Genomic DNA, 21,756 nt, shown 5'->3' on the forward strand with positions numbered 1-21,756 from the left:
GATGTGCTAAAACCAGGTAGTTGCACAAGAGTGCTATAGCACTCATGTGCAAAAGTTCCCATTAAAACAAATGAGGCGTACCACAGTTGCACAACACTAGAATGCAGGCTCCAGACTTAGTGCACCTAAAAAATCAACAGCTTTGCACTATCACAATGTCCTCCTACTTGCAATTTGTTGCTCAATACCAGCCCATGTCTGGAGGCAAAGATATAGAAGAGTTTATTAATGCCTCACTCTCTTTAGGGATTGCCTGCTGCTGTTTCCTGACATCCTCCATTATCTGATTTCAAGGATTTTCACATGCAGTAATTGAAGCATTTGAGGCAGTTTCTATTGCTCAATATTGTGTAAGGTTCTATACACAACTAACAGGGTGAAGACGGGATCCTTTCAGTCAGGTTTCTAGGAGTCTGTGGGGGATCCTCCACAGAATTGTGCATACCTCCTTCCAATGACATATAATTCATATAAACTGACATGATTTTTCATCTGGCAGCATTTTGATCTCAAATATTTTCTGAGCCACCATTACTATATTATATTGAAAATGCACAGCTTTTTGTGATATAATCATGGTCCCTAGAAAATATTTCCCCCAATTACTAAATTGTTACCACTTAATATGATCACTAAAACTCAGAATTCACGGTACATGTCATTGTAGATGTCAAAGCAGTGCAGACATCATAGAACAAAACCCTGTTTTCTCATGCAAAAGTGGACATGGTAGACGTAAAATTACTGTAGAAGTAAACATTCAAGGTGAAGACACTGAGAGATGCTAATCTGCAATATTGTTCATTTTGAGACTCCATATTCAGATCCTGGTTAGATACATTTAGGGATTGCCAGAATAAAATTACAAAACAACATAATGCACAAGAGTGAACACTAGCTTACATGATTTTAAAAAAGAAATCATGAATTGACCTCTAATTCATGGAGTTTAAGTCTGCCAATGGCTATTAGCCATGGTAGCAAATTACTGTAGATCTGAATGTGTAGAGACTGTATGTCTCTGAATACAAGATTCAGATCAAAGATGCAAGAGTTCCAGACAGAACGGTGCATAGAGTGTTTTGAAGACTGCAGAACTTATGTCTCATCTATCTCATCTATATACTGTATATTCAAAGACCCTTCTTCAGAGACAAAGCTGATGGTCCAAGGATGCTATAATTTTGGATTTCACAGTGGCACATACACATTCCTATTTTTGAGTGTCATGTGTAGTTTAATTGTAAATCTTAGAGGCCCTTTTTGTTTATACCACCTCAACTCTTTTGATCAGCTTCCTTTATAATACCACATTGGGATGATTTATGAAAGGCGGTATAAAAATTGGGGGGAAATACTCTTGATACAGCTGCATTTGTTAGCTTCCTGATAGGGCATGGTAAAGGGCATGATCACATCTAGTCTATTTTAGTCGGGTGAGGAATTAAACAGACAGTCCCAGGCTTCTTTTAGGTGCTAGCAGTAAGGTTGCCTGGTTTATGGGTTTTACCTTCCTTTCAGGTTATCCAGAACAGGGATTCCCAACTTTGGATCCCCAGGTGTAGTTGGATTGCAACTCCCACAATGGCCAGGCCAATCCAACAACATCTGGGGACCCAACTTGGAGTCCTGCTCTAGAGGAAGCAGTTAAATCTCATGATTAGGAGCCAGAAGCTGGGGACCAGCTGTTTAAACCACCAATTTTACCTATGTATTCTTCCACACTCAGTTTCGTTCTCTCTCTTTTTGTGGGAGAAAGTAAGGAGAGGGATGCCAGTACAAGTGTAATGATAGATACTGATGACATATGGGAAAGAGGGGGAAATACCTGCACTGGAGAGCCATTAGAAGGAGAGGCCTGAGATATTTTCAATTATCAAGACTGCCAGTTCTCTCCCCTGTTTAGAAAGATTCTATTTTGAGCTCCTAGGGCTCTGTTTCTCAGTCTCAGGGTCTGAACCGCCAGATACCTGGCAACCATAGCTAACAGGCTTTTTCCTATATCATTGGAGAGTGCAAAATGTAAACTGGTGAGGAGGGCCTAGATTAATTGTGGGGACTGGACCATGATCAAAGCCATACAGTACAGCTGGAATCCTACTGAGCTGCATGGTGCTGCATGAAGGAATGATGTTTTTAAATAAAGAACCTCTGACCAAACTGAAAAGCTGTTCACTGAAAACTGGAACAGGGATCAAAATGAAAATAGGGAAGGGTGAAATCTTTTCTCAAATTGAATTTGTCCCACAGTGTGGGGAGGCTGGCATGGGGAGCTCCTCTCCCCCAAATCTGGGCAGGCTTTGGTGCTCCCATCTTTTTCTGTTTGAATGATGAGCATGGAAGGCTGTTTGAACTGGCAGGTCCTTCTGATGTTTGTTTTGCTCTGGGGAAGAGGAATTTGTGGGGAAGGGGGGCAGCTACTGCAGCAGACAGTCTTAAATATCACCCAGTCTTGCAAGTGATCAACCTGGATTTCTTTCCCTGGAAGAAAGCAACATTTTAGCCTATGCTAGCAATGGTTGAACAGTAGTGCCAGGATGGTACAGAGGCATGGAATTCTCCACACAGCAGGCTTTACTGTGAGTTTTCTGGGAGGCTTTACTGCAAACTAAAGTTATCCCCAAAACCTGACGCAAAAAGTGGGGTGTTTTTTTTACCCTGGATATAAATCGGGCTGCACTCTAACATGCAGTGAAAAACATGAATTGTGTGTGAAGTGCTCCCAGATCGCTTGCAGGGTCTTCAGGGTAGACTGCCTGATATGTGAACACACATCCTCCATTCTGGAGGAGATGCGAGCTAAAGGGCTTTAAAAGCCCTGTGTGAAAAACTTCCAGATACGGCATAAATCCCCCTAAAATATTCTGATCTCTACTAGTCACTACTACAGGACACTCAGCTACATGGCTTTTACTTGTAAACTTAATACTAACTCCAAGCCTCATCTGGGGACAGACCCGTAATATTTGTGACTAATACATTTTCATAACTCATGCCTGCCATTGCTTCACACTGTCATGTGTGATATATCAACAGAGCCTATGCAGTTTGATGGGGGATAATAGATTCACTTGCTTGACATTAAGTAAATGATTGGTTCATAGCACGGCTATGAGAAATCAAGATGAGTGAGTCCTCTCTGTATAATGTCAACAGACTGAAAGGTTTTAATTTCCAAAATCTCCACAAAGACTTGTAGGTACAATGGAAAGTATATATGAAATCAACAACTGTACTTCTTTGAAGCTTATTTTTTCTCCCCAATCCTGCTTTACCAACCAATAGCTCTTTACAACAGAACATAATGCAGAGAATCTGCAGTCTTAACAGGAAAAGTACTGCAAAAACAATGGTTCATGTTTTGCTTTTCAGCCTCATTTGGATTGTGGCAGAAACTATAGTTAACATATGCACATAAACTATACATAGTTTCCAAGAGGGGGTGGGGGAAGGTGGCTGCTGCAAAAGTCTTCCTGGAAATCCAAAGCCCATGAAAGTCAATACAGCCTTGGAGAAGGGATTACAGTGGGAAATAGGACGTTGTTTCTTCTGTGACTTCTACCATCAGAAAAAGAGGAGTACAATTTGGCTTTCATTAAACTGGAAACATGAGACAATAATGCATATTGACCGCTGATGGAAAGGACTCTGGAGGAAAAAAGATAATATCCTCTGTTTTGGAGCAATCTCTTGTCAACAAGAAATACGGGTTTGTTTCACAGGACCTGCCATATAGTTCAGAAATAGCTTTACAGAAGCAGATTTACACAGCCTGTGTGCAATTTAGACCCAAAATGAGCGACAGTGTCTCCAGTTACAAGCCTCTGCTGTGAGGTATGTTCTCCATTCCTTTGCTTGACATACATTTCAATTACCTCACTCACACTCCGTTATAAATAAAGCTGCAAGGAGATGTTCATATTGGGAGTGACTGCAAAAGTCAAGAGCTTCACTGAACCAAGCTTTCACAGACAGAATATTGATTTTAGAAGAGAGATGCTGGAACCCAGAGCCATAAGGCACAGAAAAGAACAGGATTTTGCCATAATCAAATTTAAATATAATCTTTTGATTAGGTTCCTCCACGAGATTCAGGAGTTTACTCAGAATTATAATATCTATATTTACTCAAAGTAATATTTTATTATATTACATACCACCTGATATATGTCTATCTGGGCATTGAATAATATCTATATTATTCAGATGTAGTGCTGTCCTGCAAACCTGTTTCCCGATTTAATATTAATCTTGGTATGTGGTAGATACTGGGTGGAATCTTCACCTGGGAGCTCCAAGGCTCAGATATCTTACTCCGGCACACCATAGCAGCTCACATTCAAAGGGAGTTATCAGCCTGTTTTCTGCTAGGGATGTGCACAAAACTGGTTTGCCCGGTTTGGTTCGAATTCAAACCAGGTTCAAACCAGGAGGGGGTGGTTCGGTTTTGCACGAACCCCCCCAGTTCGGTTCGAATTTGAACTGGTTTGAATTTCCAGAAGTGGGTGGGGTGGTAGCTGGCGCCCATGGGTACCTGCCACCCAAACCCCAAAGCAATCAGAAACTCATATGATTTTCATAAAAATTCATAAAAAATCATAGGAGTGTCCGATTGCTTCGGGGTTTGGGTGGTTGTTGGCACCCATGGGTGCTCCACAATAGGGAATAATGGGCTTGTTCGAGTCCCATTATACCCTATGAGAGAAAAATAAAAATAAATTTCAAAAATTCATAAAAAACTGTACGGGTGTCCGTTTGCTTTGGGGTTTAGGTGGTAGGTACTCATGGGTGCCAGCTACCACCCCACCCACTTTTGGAGGTTCAAATTTAGTCACCCCCAGTTTGGTTCGAATACGAACCTGCAGCTCGAACCTGATGGCTGGTTTGGTTTGAATTCGAACCATCGAACCACCCTGGTTCGAGTTTGAACTGATTCAAGTTCAAACCGGTTCGCACATCACTATTTTCTGCTGCAGTGCAGCATGCACCACATCACGGTCAGAACCAGTGTTACAGCTCTTCAGTCCAGCTGCCCTGATGAACCAACAGGAGCTTGGCTTGTCCCATATGACAGCTCCTCCTGTGTTTTCCAGACTCCCCTCCCCCCTCTCCTTCCTGCTCCCCTCTCTCTTGCCCCTCCCCCTCCCACCCCACACTCTCCTGCCCTCCCTCCCCCTGTCCCTTCCCCTCTCTCTTGTCCTCCCTCCCCTTCCATTCCTCTCCTCCTTCCCCCCCACCCGCTCTGTGCCTCTTACCTCAGTGGGTGGCGAACAGGGAACCTCCTCCCCAGCAGCGAAGTCCCGCCGCCCGTTTCCCAGACTGACATCTCGGCAGTCTCAGTCCTTTAGTTCCAGCACGACCGTTACTGTTCTCAACTGTCAGAACTCTGAAAGTGGGCCACGCGCTTCCCTCCTTTCAGAGTAGCCCTGTGCAGCTACCACGCGCAGCCACACTACCTTCTGCCGCTGATGTCGCCTGCCCACTCCTTTCCCTCAGTCCCAGCAGTCTGCCAGGACCACCAGTTTTGGGACCGACGCACTTCCCTCCTTTCTGCTCTCCACCCTCTGGCGCTCCCAAAGCGGGCCAACCTCTTCCCTCCTTTCATCCCACTCTCGGCAACTGCTGCAGCTGAACAATTCCAAGCCCCAACGGCCCCTAGCTTAGCACTGGTAGCGCTTCCCTTTTGGCCCCGCAGTCTCTCCCACTGCCGCCAAACTCAGTCCTTCAGTCTCAGCACTCTGAACATTTCAAGCCCCAACAGCTCCAAATTTCCGCCCCTTTCCACTCCTCTAACTCAGTCCCAGCAGACTGCCGCTGGACTGCATTTCCCGCCCAACAATGCTGGGAACTCTCACAACCTCTCACGAGAGTTCCGCCGCCAAATCCAGGGCACACATGCCGGCTAAGTGAATTAAATATATAAATATATTTAAAAAGCAGCTTTACATATCAAATTCCAGAAACAGAACCTAGGGCTGAGATCAAGTGGAGATCGCACCCTTGCACAAGAAATGGAGCAATAATATATTTTAAAATGTGGCCTTACATATCAACAGATCCTTTATCTCCCAAATGACCGTGTCAATGTATAGCGCACAAAAAAAGGAGCAAACATGAACGTGTCTGAAAAATAAGTCTGATGAAAAAGAAAAGGAAATGGGATCAAAATCAAAAGCCGAAAGCAGATGAAAATCGAGATGCAACGCAGAAGAACCTGGGTAGAAAAATAAAAATTAAAAAATTAATTTAACAGAAAGATTATTTTATGAAAGGGATGGAAAGGGGCTGTAAAAATCAACAAATCGTTGTACCACAATTTGAACCATCCACTCCACACCACAACACATAAACGACAGGGCAAGCCTCCTGCAACGGAAAAATACAGCTATTTTCCTGCAATGCATATACAATTTTGTAGAGCTACAACACATCAATCCAATCCAAAACAAGGCATCGAATATATGAATGGCACCCTGCTGACAGTGCAGCGACTGCGATGTCGAAACACGGGCAATACGAAAGGGCACTTAGTGGACACATTGCAAAACTGTTGCAGCATGTGATCTGGAAAACGCCCAGGCTTGGTTCTTGAGTCTGAGCAACATCACTCTAGAACAAGAACAGATTTGCCCCACCTTGTCCAGCCTCTACTTGTCTTACTTGGTACCCACCCCCAGCACAGCCCTCATGTTTATTTACTTATATTTATTTAACATATTTTTATACCGCCCAAAACTTGCATCTCTGGGCAGTTTACAATTAAAATCATTTAACACATTAAATCAATTAAACAATTACAATCATTTTAACATTGAAATAATTTAAAACCCAACATTAAAAATTAAAACCATAAATCTAATTAAAAGCCTGGGTGAATAAATGTGTCTTCAGTGTCTTTTTAAAAGTTGCCAGAGATGGGGAGGCTCTTATTTCAACAGGGAGCACATTCCAAAGACTAGGGGCAGCAACAGTGAAAACCTCTGGCCCTTCTGCCCTGTCTATCCACTCCACATTTGGACCTCCGTAGCTGCAGCCTAGCATGAAACCTAAACAGAGGGGAGAGAGAAAGAGTGAATGCATGTGTGTATTGAGTGTGTGTATGTGGCTTGTGTATAAAGACATAGGAAGGCTGCATGTCTTGAATTCTATTGCCATAACTTCAGTGTGCTAAGATTGGTGAGGTCTCTCCAATTCAAATATAATCAGTACAACATGGGTACAGCCATGAGGTTGTGGTTGGGACATTCCCCTCTGCACTGCCATTTGCAGTTCTCTGCACAGTCTAAATGCAAATGGAGATAACAGAAAAACCACCAAGTGCTTAGAGTATCACAACTCCTGGGAATAGATATACTGGGAATACTGGGAATTCAATAGGAGGAATGCCCACATGTCCCCCTAACCTCCTGATCTGGCTTGCTGAGTTTTACTGAGCATGATCTTGTCCCTCTCTTCTCTGTTCTCTTTCCATGAAACTACCATGCCGGAGTATTTGTAACACTAATTATTCTGCTACAGATTTTTTGAAAAAACTCTCTCCAATTACACCTAGACTTTTATGAATGCCAGGCAAAAGCTATCAAATTGATCTGTTCTGCATTAGAAGATTGTGTGTGAAAGTGTGAACAGCTATTGTTCCCCAAACTCTCTCTTTAAAAAGAGGTGGCTATTATCCATATTTCTTCCTGCGTAAATGGAAGGAAATTAAATTTCAGTTAAACTAATTATTCCCCTAGAGACTGTTTTGACTTGGATCTAAAGGCATCCGTAGCACCTTGCTCATTCCTATATACTTACATACCCTCATACTGTAAGAACCTATTAGTGTCTTCCATTTTCAGATACTTGCTGTGCAGACAAAGTAATTCACAAGAGTAACGCAAATAAAGTGTTGGACTTGACCTTGGGATACCAAAAACACTGAGTGTTCATATTCAGGGTGGGAGTAGGTGTAAGAGAGACTAGCTAATATCCAGACTAATGACGCACTGCTGGAAGAGTGTTTTCCATCCTATAAAGGGAAGGAGCTCAAGGGTACACCTGAGCGAGGAAAAAATCCTAAACTGAAAAAGAAGAGGAGAAGGGGAGGGGAGGAAGTGTTCAAGAATGTTTAGAATAAAGAATAGACTAAATTAGATACGGAAAATTATCATTTGGTACATGGTTGACTGTACTCATTCTCCAGGACCAGACTAGCTTGATCTGACACTCTAGCAGTTAAGTGTGACAAACATTCCATGTGCTCAGATCAACTTAATGGCTCACAGTGCAACACTCAGGGAGGCTAACATAAGAACTCTGCATAGTGCACAATATCTGCAACCAAGAGTTTGAGGCTTGACATTATAACGAAACCCCAATAAAATAATGCCAGTCATATAAATCCACACTGTATGATACCATATTATACTCCTTCACAGGCCTTACCCTCCTAACAAATATGACAAGCCAAACTGACTGCACCACAAGTATCAGGTCTAGCGTTAGAATGCCAGATTTGCATATTTTCAAATCTGCTTCAAGTATGTAACACAAAAGACACTGGATCACTTTTGGGATGGCAGGTCTATATATCTAGTCCCAAAGCACTGCAGCAAAGCAAAACCACAAAAGGCTAGTAAACAGGTAAACAAAAACAGCATTGAGACATATATACCTATACTGCACATACAGGTGAAACTTGGAAAATTAGAATATCGTGCAAAAGTCCATTAATTTCAGTAATGTAAATTAAAAGGTGAAACTGATATATGAGACAGACGCATTACATGCAAAGCGAGATAAGTCAAGCCTTAATTTGTTATAATTGTGATGATCATGGCGTACAGCTCATGAAAACCCCAAATCCACAATCTCAGAAAATTAGAATATTACATGGAACCAAGAAGACAAGGATTGTAGAAGAGAACAATATCGGACCTCCAAAAAGTATACAGTGTACTGTGCTTGACTGGCCAGCAAACTCGCCTGACCTGACCCCATAGAGAATCTATGGGGCATTGCCAAGAGAAGGATGAGAGACATGAGACCAAACAATGCAGAAGAGCTGAAGGCCGCTAATGAAGCATCCTGGTCTTCCATAACACCTCATCAGTGCCACAGGCTGATAGCATCCATGCCACGCCGCATTGAGGCAGTAATTGCTGCAAAAGGGGCCCAAACCAAGTACTGAATACATATGCATGCTTATACTTTTCAGAGGTCCGATATTGTTCTATTCTACAACCCTTGTCTTCTTGGTTCCATGTAATATTCTAATTTTCTGAGATTGTGGATTTGGGGTTTTCATGAGCTGTACGCCATGATCATCACAATTATAACAAATTAAGGCTTGACTTATCTCGCTTTGCATGTAATGTGTCTGTCTCATATATCAGTTTCACCTTTTAATTTGCATTACTGAAATTAATGGACTTTTGCATGATATTCTAATTTTCCGAGTTTCACCTGTATAGCACATGTAGACAGAAACTAAGATGCAGAGTGAATTGTTGCTAGGATGAAATCTAACTATACTTGTCACCTATCTCATAGTAACTAATCTATGAAGGTTAACTAACTCAGCATCATTCATGTACTTTATAATTCTGCTTGAATCAGTGGCCAACATTCAGACTAATTATGTGTTGGTGGAAGAGTGTCTTCTACCACATCAGGGGAGTGGAGGATTGGGGGACCCATGGGGACATCTTTTCAGGAGGCACAGGTGGCTTCAGAAGGAAAGCGGGGTTGCTAAAAAGAACCTCTCCCACCCTGACATCAATGTAATTAGTCTGGATGTTAGCCAGTATCTCTATGTCCTATTCCCACCCTGGATATGAATGAATATCCTGTTCAGCCTGTTCTTCAAACAAGCTGCAGGTTGTATGACGTGTTGCAAGATTTTTATTTTTGTTAGATTTTACGCATCAGTGGCTTTGGATGGAATCCTTAATAGATTTACTTGATAGGCTGAAGGAAGCTATTACAGCAGAAACCGACTTATTTCCTTATCTGCTGCTTCTGATGCTCTGGTAAATCAGTGTGTGTGTGTGTGTGTGTGTGCGCGCGCGCGCGCGCATGCGAGAGAGAGCGAGAGAGCGTATTCCCCTGCTAACTGAGCAAAGAGGCACCTTTAAAAGTGGTGATTCTCTTATTTTCTCTTACATAGCATCTGTGGCAAAAATAGTTCTTTGGCAGCTTAGGCTGCTGCACCTGCTGCAGCCTATACCAGACCATGATAACCTGGTCACAGGTTACCTGTGGGGGGACTGTTGCCATAGCTCCGTAGGGGATGGGCTGTAGCTCAGTGGTAGAACATCTGCTTTGCATGCAGAGGGTCCCAGATTCAACCCCCTGGTATCTCCATGTAGGGCTGCCTTAAACCTTGGAGAGTCACTGCCAGTCAGTGAAGACAATATTGAGCTAGATGAACCAATGGCCTGGCTTGGTATAAGGCAGCCTCCTGTGTTCCTACCTATACTCTGGTAATATTCCAGTTAGACTACTGTAAGGTGCTGCTTTTGAAGACTGGACATTTCAACTGGTTCGGCCATTAAATTGTTAACTAGAATGCACTGGTATCAGAGGCGGAGCCACCACTGAGCTGTAGGTTTCAAAGAACCCTGGCCACCAATGAAAAGGGCTGTGTAAGACGCCCCGTGCGTGTGATGGCATGTGGGCATGGCCTGATCACCACAGGGCCTGCACCAGCCCTCCGGAGCTAATTTCCAGCCAGTGTTAGCTGGCTGCCTGCATTATTCCCTTCATCTCCCTCCAGCGAGGGAGAGAATGGGAAATAATGCAGGCAGCCAGCAAATGATGGCTGGAAATTAGCTCTGGGGAGCTCACATAGGCTCAATGGAACCCTGAACATGCCCCTTTTGCATGTGACGTCACGTGCAAACAGGGCAAACAGGGCTTGTCCAGGGCTCCCAAGAGCCCGTGTGAGGTCTCCGGAGTTAATTTCCAGCCAGCGTTTGCTGGCTGCCTGCATTGTTTCCCTCTCTCTCCCTCACTGGAGGAATAAGAAGGGAAATAATGCAGGCAGTCAGCAAATACTGGTGGGAAATTAGCTGTGGAGCGGAGAACTCGCACGGAGAACTCTTTGGAGCCCTGGACATGCCCCATTTGCGCATGACATCACATGCATGGGGTGTCGCTTGTGCACGCAGTAGGGCCACTGCGTGGGACAGAACGGGGCCATCGTTCTGCTGGCTCTGCCACTGGCTAGTATATATACTGCCAGTATTTAAAGTTCTACACTACCAGATTGTTTCCAGGCACAATTCAAAATGCTGATTTTGTCCTTAAGCCTGAATGGCTTGAGATCCGGCCATCTAAAGGGCCACCACCATGTCCAACATGAGCTTTCTCAATCATTAAGATCAGCTTGAGGGGTCTTTCTCCAGGTGCCCCTGCTTTCAAGTGGTGATAGGTGAGAGGATTGGTGAGAGGACCTTTTTAGTGGTGGTGCCTTTTCTTGGGAACATCCTCCCCAAAACGATTCATGAGTCACACTAGGTCAAGAGCTTTTTATTCAACAAGGCTTTCAAACTGATTTATGCTTCTGTTGCATTTTGGGTTTATTGGTTCTCTCAGCTGCTGCTTTATTGATTCTGTCCTGATTTTTATTGGTGTTAGTCAGCTTTCAAGTATTTTATTGTTTTAATATGTTTGTACATGCTTTTGGAGATGTTTGTGGAAAAGCAACTCAAAATGGTTTTAAATAAATACAACAAAATCTTACTCAAAGAATCTGGAACACTTGCTCCACAGACACCTTGGTTGTTCCTGCTCTCTCTGCTTATGGCACATTGTGGTCTAGGTTAAAAGGACTTTTCACTCCTCTCTCCTTTGAACGTCTTGCCGGTGCTTCCCTACATGGACTCTCAGACAGAAACTGGAATGAAGCCAGAATGCTAATATGCCCTCAGTATTCCAGCAATTCTCATCACTAGAGCAACTGTATCCATCTGTCTACAGTATTCGAGGAAGACTCTTCTCTCAAGCTGACTGCCAAAGCTGCCCTTGCATGGAGAAGAGCAGGGTTTTCTTTTGACAGGCTCAACGACAGAGGCAAAACTGAAGTGGCTGGTGGCATTATCCCAATATTCTTGAAGCCAAAGAAGCAGTTACTGAGACAAGAGGGTACCAATTATTCACCGCATTGATTAGCAGTACTGGAGTAAATTGTTATGTCAGGCTGAGCAATGGGCAGTGGGTTTTGGATGGCGTAAGATTTGAACTGGGGAGTCAGGCAAATAGGTAAGAACCAGGGGACAGAAGACAAGGTGAGAGTCAGAGTCATGCTGGGGGCTGGAAACCAAGTAGACTGATCGGGATCATGTGATGAGCCATTGGTCAGGAATGCATCTAAGCCTCAAGCTGAGTGGACAACTCCGAAGTCAGGGATCAAGCAGCAAGATGGAAGTCAGGAGACCTCCATCAGAAGAGCCAAATAGCTAGACCAGGAGAAAAAGACACAATGCACCAGGGCTTAGGAGACTTTGAAACTCAGGCAATGCCTGCTTCAGACAGGAAGTTTCTTTTATACCCTGTTGTATGGAGAGCCAATTACAGGCTCACAGAGCAGGACTCGCCTAGAATCTGGAGTTTCAAAAGCTGGAGCTGCTGCAGCACAGCAAGTCACCATAAAGGGCAGCAATAAACTAAGTCTCAGTCTCAGCCCCGGTGAATTCTGAGAAATTGTTACTTTAATTGTGTGAATGGCTTGCACAAAAGTATACAGATTTAGTCTTTAGTTGCAGTTAAACTGAACTTTAGCTTATCCGCCTGAAGAACAAGTAAAGTGTGCCGTCAAGTCGATTTCGACTCCTGGTGCCCACAGAGCCCTGTGGTTTTCTTTGGTAGAATACAGGAGGGGTTTACCATTGCCTCCTCCTGCACAGTATGAGGTGATGCCTTTCAGCATCTTCCTATATCGCTACTGTCCACTATAGTACCAGCGGGGATTCGAACCAGAAACCTTCTGCTTGTTAGTCAAGCATTTCCCCGCTGCGCCACTTAAGGTGGGTGAAGAACAAGGAGCCTGGGGGAAATAGCCTGGGGGAAATAGGGGTAATTTGCCCTTCTTTAATAGATCCCACAGTCTTCCCGGCCTTTTGAAAAATTTGGAGAGGCGTGAGATCCCATAGCTCAGTGATAGAGCAGATGCTATGTATGGATAAAACACTGGATACGATCCTCAACTTCTTCAGTTAAAAGGTCTCAGGAAACAGTGGTAGAGCATCTCCTTTGCATGCAGAAGGTCCCAGATTCAATTCCTGGCACCTCCAGGTAGAGCTGGGAAAGACCCCTGCCTGAAACTTTGGAGAGCTACTGCCAGTCAATGTAGACAACTCTGAGTTAAATGGGCCAATGATCTGACTAGGAATAAGGCAGCTTCCTGTGTTCCTATGAGCCATTACGGAGCTGCTGCTAGCCACAGTGGATAACACTGGGCAAGAAAAATCAACGGTCTGATTTAGTCAAGGCAACTTCATATGTTCCATTTCATGTGAAAGCTGTGAAAGCACATTTAATCTGCAAATGCAGAAGCTGAGAAAGAATGAAGCCAACATTGCTCCGTTGAAAATATCACTCTCAAAGCAACATTGGTGCAGCACACCCCTCCCCAATTAAACAAGATCTGAGCGCGCAGAAAGATAGTATGCGCCTTTAATTCTTTGAATGGTCTGCCATATGCCTACCATATTCCATTACTCTACCCGAAAACTTTATTATTTATTTTCATTTATCAAAGGTGGCATACAGCAATAAACACACCATAACACAATATTAGAAATCTCATAACTGAACAGTAGAACAGCTGACACCACAATCAAAAGCAGCAGCAATATGAGACACACTACACCCCCAAAAGCCAGTGGAAAAAAATACACTTTAGCTTGCTTTCTAAGCCACTTAATGGTGAAACAGGAAACTACTTGCCTAGCAAGCATGAGGTTGCCGGTTCGAATCCCCGCTGGTAAGTTTCCCAGACTATGGGAAGCACCTATATTGGGCAGCAGTAATACAGGAAGATGCTGAAAGGCATAATCTCATACTGCGCAGGAGGGGGCAGTGGTAAGCTCCTCTTGCATGCTACCAAAAGAAAACCACAGGGCTCTGTGGGTGCCAGGAGTTGACACCAATTCGAGGGCACACTTTACCCTTAGCTCGCTTTCTAAATGTTATGAATGTACCAGATTGTCCTTTACTGTCTCACCATATTGCACCTTTCATGCTTTGCGCAAGGTGACCACCTACAGACAAAACACCCAACTTTCATAACAGACTGCCTTCTTCATACATCCATTACTGTCAAGGGATTATATCTATGTTCATCGTCAACCCCTGCACAATTCTCATGTAAAGTACAATTGACAGCCTCTGCAAAATTTACATATTTTCCTCATATCTCTTTCTAAAAATTGCAGCTAAAAGATAAGAAGCCTCAGAGCTCATCAGAACTTTGCTGAAATGAAGTTTCATTTCAACTGACTTGAAAATCCTTTACAGACATAATGAAAATAAGTAGCAAGGAGAAAGTAAGTGGAGGAGAAAAACGGACTCCACAGAGTTTCTTAAGAGTAGACATAGCATTCTGTTTCCTTATCATTTGCAGACAATGAATCTCATCTTGTATTGTGCTGGTGGCAGTGAAGCCTCACCATGACCTGTAGATGCATCAGCCTGGGAAGGGGAGGAGAGTGCCACAGAATGGCAGCCAAGAGAAAGAGAAGGTGGGAAGTAGCAGCATGAAAGTGTTACGAACTCACTCGACGGAAGGCACTGGCCTGAAATATATGACACAGTAGCTTAAGTTTCAGTTTTACTGCTAAATAGTCAGGTGTAACAGTCTCACCAAGAATACAGGAGTGAGAAGCCCAAATTCCAAAGTCACAATCTCTCCAACATGATTTGACATGTTGTTTCCAGCAGTTTGTCCAAGGCACAGGCTGCTCGATTTATAGTCAGCAGCCACATGCACTTAATCAATACTCCACCCCCGCCAGCTGCCACAGATTCAATCCAGCTCCTGTCTTCTCTCCAGCTGACTAGTCCTCCGTAATTCCCTCACCTGCTGCTGATGTTTTTCCCATCTGCGTTCTCGAGGAGATAGTGGCTGTTCAAACTCTGGCTCAGATCCTGACCCTTCTCTCCAAAGATCACCCGGCCCTGCTGGCCCCTCCTGTGCCAAACACTCACCCTGGTCTGTCTCAATTACCTCCCCATTTACATAAAGGGCCTGCCCCTCCTCAGGCACTTCCCCACTTTCTAGTAAGTTGCCTGCCTCCCACTCCTCCCCAGTGTCCTCGAGTAGCGGCATGACAGAATGGGGCAGAGAGGAAAATGCAGAGGGAGGGAGAGATGGCATAAAGAGAGTTGGGGTAAGAAAAAGATCAGCATCATTTACTGAGAGCTGCATCAGGGAATGAGGAGCAATGGAAGAGAGCTAGAAGACAGAAATCCTCCCACTACTGATTAGGAGGTAGGGGGAAAGACTTTTGCATTGGCATTGCATGAACCAAAACATTGGCTGCAGGCCCCTAGTTTTTATTTATAAAGGTAAAGCTTGGCTGTTGGGTCGGTGTCGACTCTTGGCAACTACAGAGCCATGTGGTTTTCTTTGGTAGAATACAAGAGGGGTTTACCATTGCCATCAGTATGAGATGATGCCTTTCAGCATCTTCCTATATCACTGCTGCCGGATATAGGTGTTTCCCATAGTCTGGGAAACATATCAGCGGGGATTCAAACCAGCAACCTCTTGCTCCCTAGGTAAGCTGAGAAAACAAGCACTGCTCTGAGATTCCATTGCCCCTTTATTTGGAAAAGGGCATAATATTTTTCAGAGGAGGCCATTTTAATTGGGGATGTTCTTTTGCACAACATTGTTAATTTTAAATTCACAAATTTTAAATTCAACTTAAGTAAGCAAAGTGAATTGGAAGGATTAATGCATGTGAACTGGCAGGGGCGTAGCAAGGTTGGAGTGGGCCCAGAGACAAGATTTTAAAATGGGCCCCCAGCGCCTCAAAGTCCAGGGCCTCCGCACACCCCAGGCCCCCAAGGATTTAAGTCTGATATTCCAAAATAAGTATGCTGCCTGCAAATACATTTCACTGAATACACACACGCACATGTCACAATATATAGTGATATACATTGAGTACTATACATTTGTATTACTTTTAATGCCTAGAACACACTAGAAAGATGAATTATTAAAATGGGCCCCTCGCTGCAGATTAGCAAAGGAGACTTTCAACCATGCAGGGTGAACCTATGTTTGTTTTCCCAGAATTCTGAACAAATTCAGTCAAGTTTGATTGCAGGAGGTTTTTCACAGGAGGCTTTTAAAGCCCTTTAAGACACATCTCCTCTGGAATGGAGGTGCTGCATTCACATGTTGGCCAGATTTACCCTGAAGTCCCTGCAAGTTATTGGGGAGCAGTTCACACACAAGAAAAATAAAATAAAAGCACCACACATGCTTCACAGTTCTCACTCAGACCTTCTGGGTTGCAAAACAACTTGAACATAAGTGCATTTATAAATGAATGAATGAATAAATAAAATTAATAAAATACTGTTCCAGAAGTTTTTGCAATTTTCTGCCATGAAACAAGCCACTTATAGGACTTTTTAGATAGTTTTTTTTAAGTCAGCAAATTTTCCAAGCTGTTTCAAAATAAATATTCAGAGACTTCTCGGTCCCTCCCCCCCCCCATATCCAAGCCCTATGGCAAGCAGATCCCTATATATGGGGGGGCAGGGGCGGGAAAGGTAACCACAAAAAGGAGTTCACACTCTACCTGGCAAATGCTGGTCTGGGTTAAACAGGGCAGCAAGGGGTCTTCTGCTGCAGAGAACACTCTAGCTGCCTCCTCCTTCCTGGCTGGCTTGGGCCCTACTGGAGTTCAGGCTTCACAGCGGCCTACACGGAGGCCTCCGTGGAAGCCCCGCCCACCCGCCGATCAGCTGAGAGGCGGGAGAAAAGGAGCTCTTTGCAGCTGGGCTGCTGCTTTTGCGGGCCAGCAGAACAAGCAGGAGAGACGGCGAAGAGGGCAAGTGGCTGAGAGGCTATGGGGCTGGGCAGGGGGCAATGGGGAGTCACATGAGGTGCCTCTGGGGTGCCCCTCCAGGCAGTGGGGCCCCCAGACAACGGTCTCCCCTTGCCCTATCATTGTTACGCGCCTGTGAACTGGTTTTAACACTCCAAAGCGATAAATAAGCAATATAACACTCCAAAGCTACCCCGGGCTTTGGAATGCACTCCCTGTTGAAATAAGAGCCTCCCCATCACAGGCAACTTTTAAAAAGGCACACTGAAGACATATTTATTCATCCAGGCTTTTAATTAGATGTATAGTTTTAATGCTTTTAATGTTGGGTTTTATCTGATTTTAATGTTAAGGATTTTAATGTTTACATGATTTTAATTGTTTGACTGATTTTAATGTTTAAATGATTTTAATCATAAATTGTCCAGAGACGCAAGTTTTGGGTGGTATAGAAATATGTTAGATGAATAAATATAAGACAGTCTGAATTATTATTATAAGGCACAGTTGGTCCACAATGCACAGAATGGACATGTTGTTCAGGAAATGCCGGTATGGTCTTCAGAGCCCAAGCCAGCCATGATGCGAAGGAGCTGCGACCAGATCTCTCAGCATCTTTTTTAAGGCATAAAAGCTGTGGCAGGGAAGCACTGGTTAGCCGCGCTGGAAGAGGAAAGGCTTAATCCCTTCCATGCGCTTTCCCCTTTCAAAACCTACTTGGTATCAACCCTCCTGCCACGCTGCTGCAACTACTTTCCAGCTTTAGAAAGGTTTTTTATGAGTTCTGATAATGGATTTCCATATCACAAGTAGTTGCCCTTAGGAATTCATGGTACAAAGCAAATTATTTGTTCATTCATTAACTTTTAAAAATAGCAGCTTAACAAATTACCAACAACCCCTAATCTTAAACAATTACTTACTAAGGATGATAGACTATCACCTAATTCTGAGCAAGGAACTAGACCATGCAACAGATGCCTCTGTCCATTAATCAACAGCAATTCTGTAATTACAGACCCCAATGGTGCAATCCACCACATCCATGGTACTCATACTTTCTTGTCAACTAATGCAGAGTACCCGATATCTGGCATCAAATGCCCCCTGGCAATATATAACAGACAAACAGGTCTGTCATTGAGACGAAGACTGAATGGTCACAAATGTGATATTAAGACCAAAAATTATGGATGTTATGCACTTTACAGAGTCATAGGTGGTAATTCACTCCTTTGCTACCTGGTATGTGTAAAACCATTGACATAGTGTAAATGTTTCTTTAAATGTATATGGAATGTTTGTCATTACCTGCTGTAATTGACCATTCTTGCTTTTACCCTGCATCTGAGGAAGTGTACGGTAACTCACAAAAGTCCATGCATTAAAATATTAGTTAGCCTGAATGGTACTGCCTTATTCTTGCTTTGATTCTTGCTAGTCGTGAGAACCACCAGAATCACTCCCAGAATCAACGCCAGCGCTCCAACCCCAGGGGGCCTGGGTGTGAAACCTGGGCTAAAAGTGAGGTAGCGGGACACATGCATGCCTCCTACCCTCTGCCTGGCTGTGTGGGCAAGCAGGCTGCCAGCAACTCCTTTCAGGCTGCCGGCAGCCATACTTACTATAGTGGCTGGGGGAAGGAGCATCCCAGTAGCAGCCCAGTGCACCGCGATACATTGTAGGATATCTGGAGGCTGGGCTTTCTTTCCCCTACCTCCCACTTGCCATAGTGGACAACGACACACCACTTGCATGAGTGTGCAAGTGGCAAAGCCCCCTGTGTGTGGGGGGGGGGAAGCAGGTAGGCTCCTGCCTTCCCTCCAACCCTCCCCAGCCACAGCCTTTTTGATCATGTGAATGACCTTAAGAGGTAGGTAAAGGAGAGTTGATCAGTAATAGTTGATCTAAAAACTGGTCTGTTGTTTTGATATTAGGGATATGAGAATCAATTTGGGTATAAATCAATTTGAACACAAATCTAGCTGATTTGGGTGATTTGGAGACAGAACAAATCACCCCTCTGGTCCATTGGCTAGATTCGGTCCAAATCAAATCACACCAGATTCGAATCGAATCAAGATTTGGATTCCTCCTATTAATTTCCCCAGATTCCCAGCTTATATATTGTTCTATTCTTCAATCCTTGTCTTATTGGTTCCATGTAATATTCTAATTTTCTGAGATTGTGGATTTGGGGTTTTCATGAGCTGTATGCCATGATCATCACAATTATAACAAATTAAGACTTGACTTATCTCGCTTTGCATGTAATGCGTCTGTCTCATATATCAGTTTCACCTTTTAATTTGCATTACTGAAATTAATGGACTTTTGCACGATATTCTAATTTTCTGAGTTTCACCTGTAAGTGCTCCATATCAATCCAAATCAGAATCAAATTGAATCTGGAGTGATTCGGGGGGACAGATTTGGATGCAAAACAAATCGAGATGATTCAATTTGGGCACAAACAAATTTAAAAAAATCTATTTGTGCACATCCCTAGTTGACATCTTAACAATTGTTAGAACATCCTGTGTTTTTGCATGCTACTTCATTTAAAGACACATCTGTTCACCCAGGCCTTTAATTAATATTGTTTTAATGGTTTTAATGCTGTTTTAAAATATTCTTTTAAAATTTTTAAATTGTTGTGATAAACTTTTTGTTTTTGTTTTAACTAAGGTTTTACTTTCTGTTTTGATTTTGTTGTAAACCGCCCAGAGACGTAAGTTTTGGGCGGTATAAAAATATGTTATTAAAAATATGATAATAAATTTTTAAAAAAATGAAGCATGTTTTTGCATGCTACTCCCTATATTTTTCCAACTATCCAAAATATCCTATATTTTCCCAGCTATATACACAGCTATCTGGAATTAAGCTACTGTGGGTATAAAAGTAAACCAATCTTTTTTTTTTTTTTTTTTTAAGAGTAATGTAAAACAAACACATCTGCTTTCTGTTTCTAAGAAACATATTTACTCCATCAAAAGTAGCAGCTTGACGATCTGGGAATAACATCCTTTCTAAGATTAGAGAATAGATGCCAACTAGATGAATGCTGTCTCTTACAACCAAAATCCTCTCTCAGTAACAATACTTCACATTTATATTGCAATTTAGGGTGTTCAAAGCACTTCACATACATTTTATCCTTACAATAACATTGAAAGGTAGTCGGTATTGCTATTCCCATGTTACCAATGAGATACCTAATGAGTTCAATGCAGAAGTGAGATGAATCAGGGATTTCTTGCTCACAATTCAGTCTTTACTGCACCAAACCAATTCACCATGTACTGAACCTTTATTATTGGACTAAATGTCACTAGGCAGATCACTGGTTAGTAAAGTTGGGTAGGTGTTAACATGAAACTAATATATTTATAGCTCAAAATACTGGGATATATTTCAGAAGATATCAAAACAGAGAATAAATGTATCTAAATTTAAAATTTTGTGCATCACCAATCTAGACAATGAGGCTATTTTGCTGATTATTGGCTTCAATCTAAAACCATTAAGTATTGGAATGTATTGATTTCTAGCAGCCTAGTAAAAACTAGTATGGAAGTGACCATATGTCAGCATCTTCTAAAGCTGAGCATACTTAACATTTAACATTTTGTGGAAGGAAAAATCGATGTAATCAAATGGAATATTCTTCTATGAATAATATATATTCTCAGGGGCTCTCCAGTTGAATTAACTTGTAAGAACACTCTTGGGCTCATATGTAATGGAACTTTACAGGTTGCTCACATCTAAGAGGCAGAAGGAGCAGCTCATCTGCCAGTGCTGCTAAGAGCATAGAATTTGCATGAAGAGGAAAGAACAAAATGTGTGGCCTATTGCTAGATCTGAGAATTGAATTATAGATTCAGAAGTATCAGAATACTGTAGGGGATTGCATGGCTGAATGTCTCCAACCTTTATTTAAAAATATATAGAAAGCTATCATGTAAAGGAGAAAAGTTCTAACCTAGATTTCTCCTCGATCTGCTAGTTTTCTATGTGTAACTTGAGTTTTTAAAAATATGGTGGCATCAAACATCCTAAATTCCAAAGTGTTACAGTCCTGGTAAGGCTGTTCCATGTGATAATCTGAATATGTAGTTCATTCCTCATTTTAGGAGCAGACAACTTAGAAACATGGATTTAAAATACTTATACAACATTTATGAGGAAAGGAAGAAATATCAAATACTACTTTGCTGGCAAGGAGGAAATTTTCACTCCACTCTAACCAACACATAGCTTGAACATGTGCTGAATAAATTATCAGTATTTTCCTAGAATTTCCCTAAGTAAGCACCAATAAATACATTTATTTTCATACATAAAAACTGCAAGAAAACAACAAATAATTTCTTGAACATAGAAACAAAGGCTCTCTCTTACCAAATAGAATTGGTGATAGCTTATTCTATTTATCTGTGAACTGAACTTTATTTTTATTTATCCTAGCTTTAAAGCAGATAGGAAAAGAAAGAGAAATCTGATAAGACAAGAGTTTTCAGAAAGTCAGTTGCATTAAAGGATTTATGCTAAGCCAGTGACAGATTTCATTGTTAAAATACCTAGATACTCTAAATGTTTAATTAAAAATGCTGTTATATAAATAGTTAACAGTCCATCCTCAGAAAGAACACCCAGGTTATTTTTAGTTATGTATACTTGAATGTTTAGGGTTGCAATA

General features: G+C 42.5%; 1 protein-coding gene across 18 annotated transcripts in view; it reads right to left on the reverse strand.

Annotated features, from left to right (window-relative positions):
- Window positions 1-21,756, reverse strand: part of RGS6 (regulator of G protein signaling 6) — a 390,873-nt gene that overhangs the window by 233,624 nt on the left and 135,493 nt on the right. The window contains exon 1 of one of the 18 annotated variants that reach the window (XM_053257062.1): window positions 5,256-5,596. The exons of the other annotated variants lie outside the window; for them this stretch is intronic. The gene's annotated coding sequence lies outside the window, so the exon portion shown is untranslated. Of the gene's footprint in view, window positions 1-5,255; window positions 5,597-21,756 lie in introns of those variants that run through there. 18 annotated transcript variants of the gene reach the window in all.

This window comes from Hemicordylus capensis, chromosome 1 (assembly GCF_027244095.1).
Source record: "Hemicordylus capensis ecotype Gifberg chromosome 1, rHemCap1.1.pri, whole genome shotgun sequence".
Lineage (NCBI taxonomy): Eukaryota > Metazoa > Chordata > Lepidosauria > Squamata > Cordylidae > Hemicordylus > Hemicordylus capensis.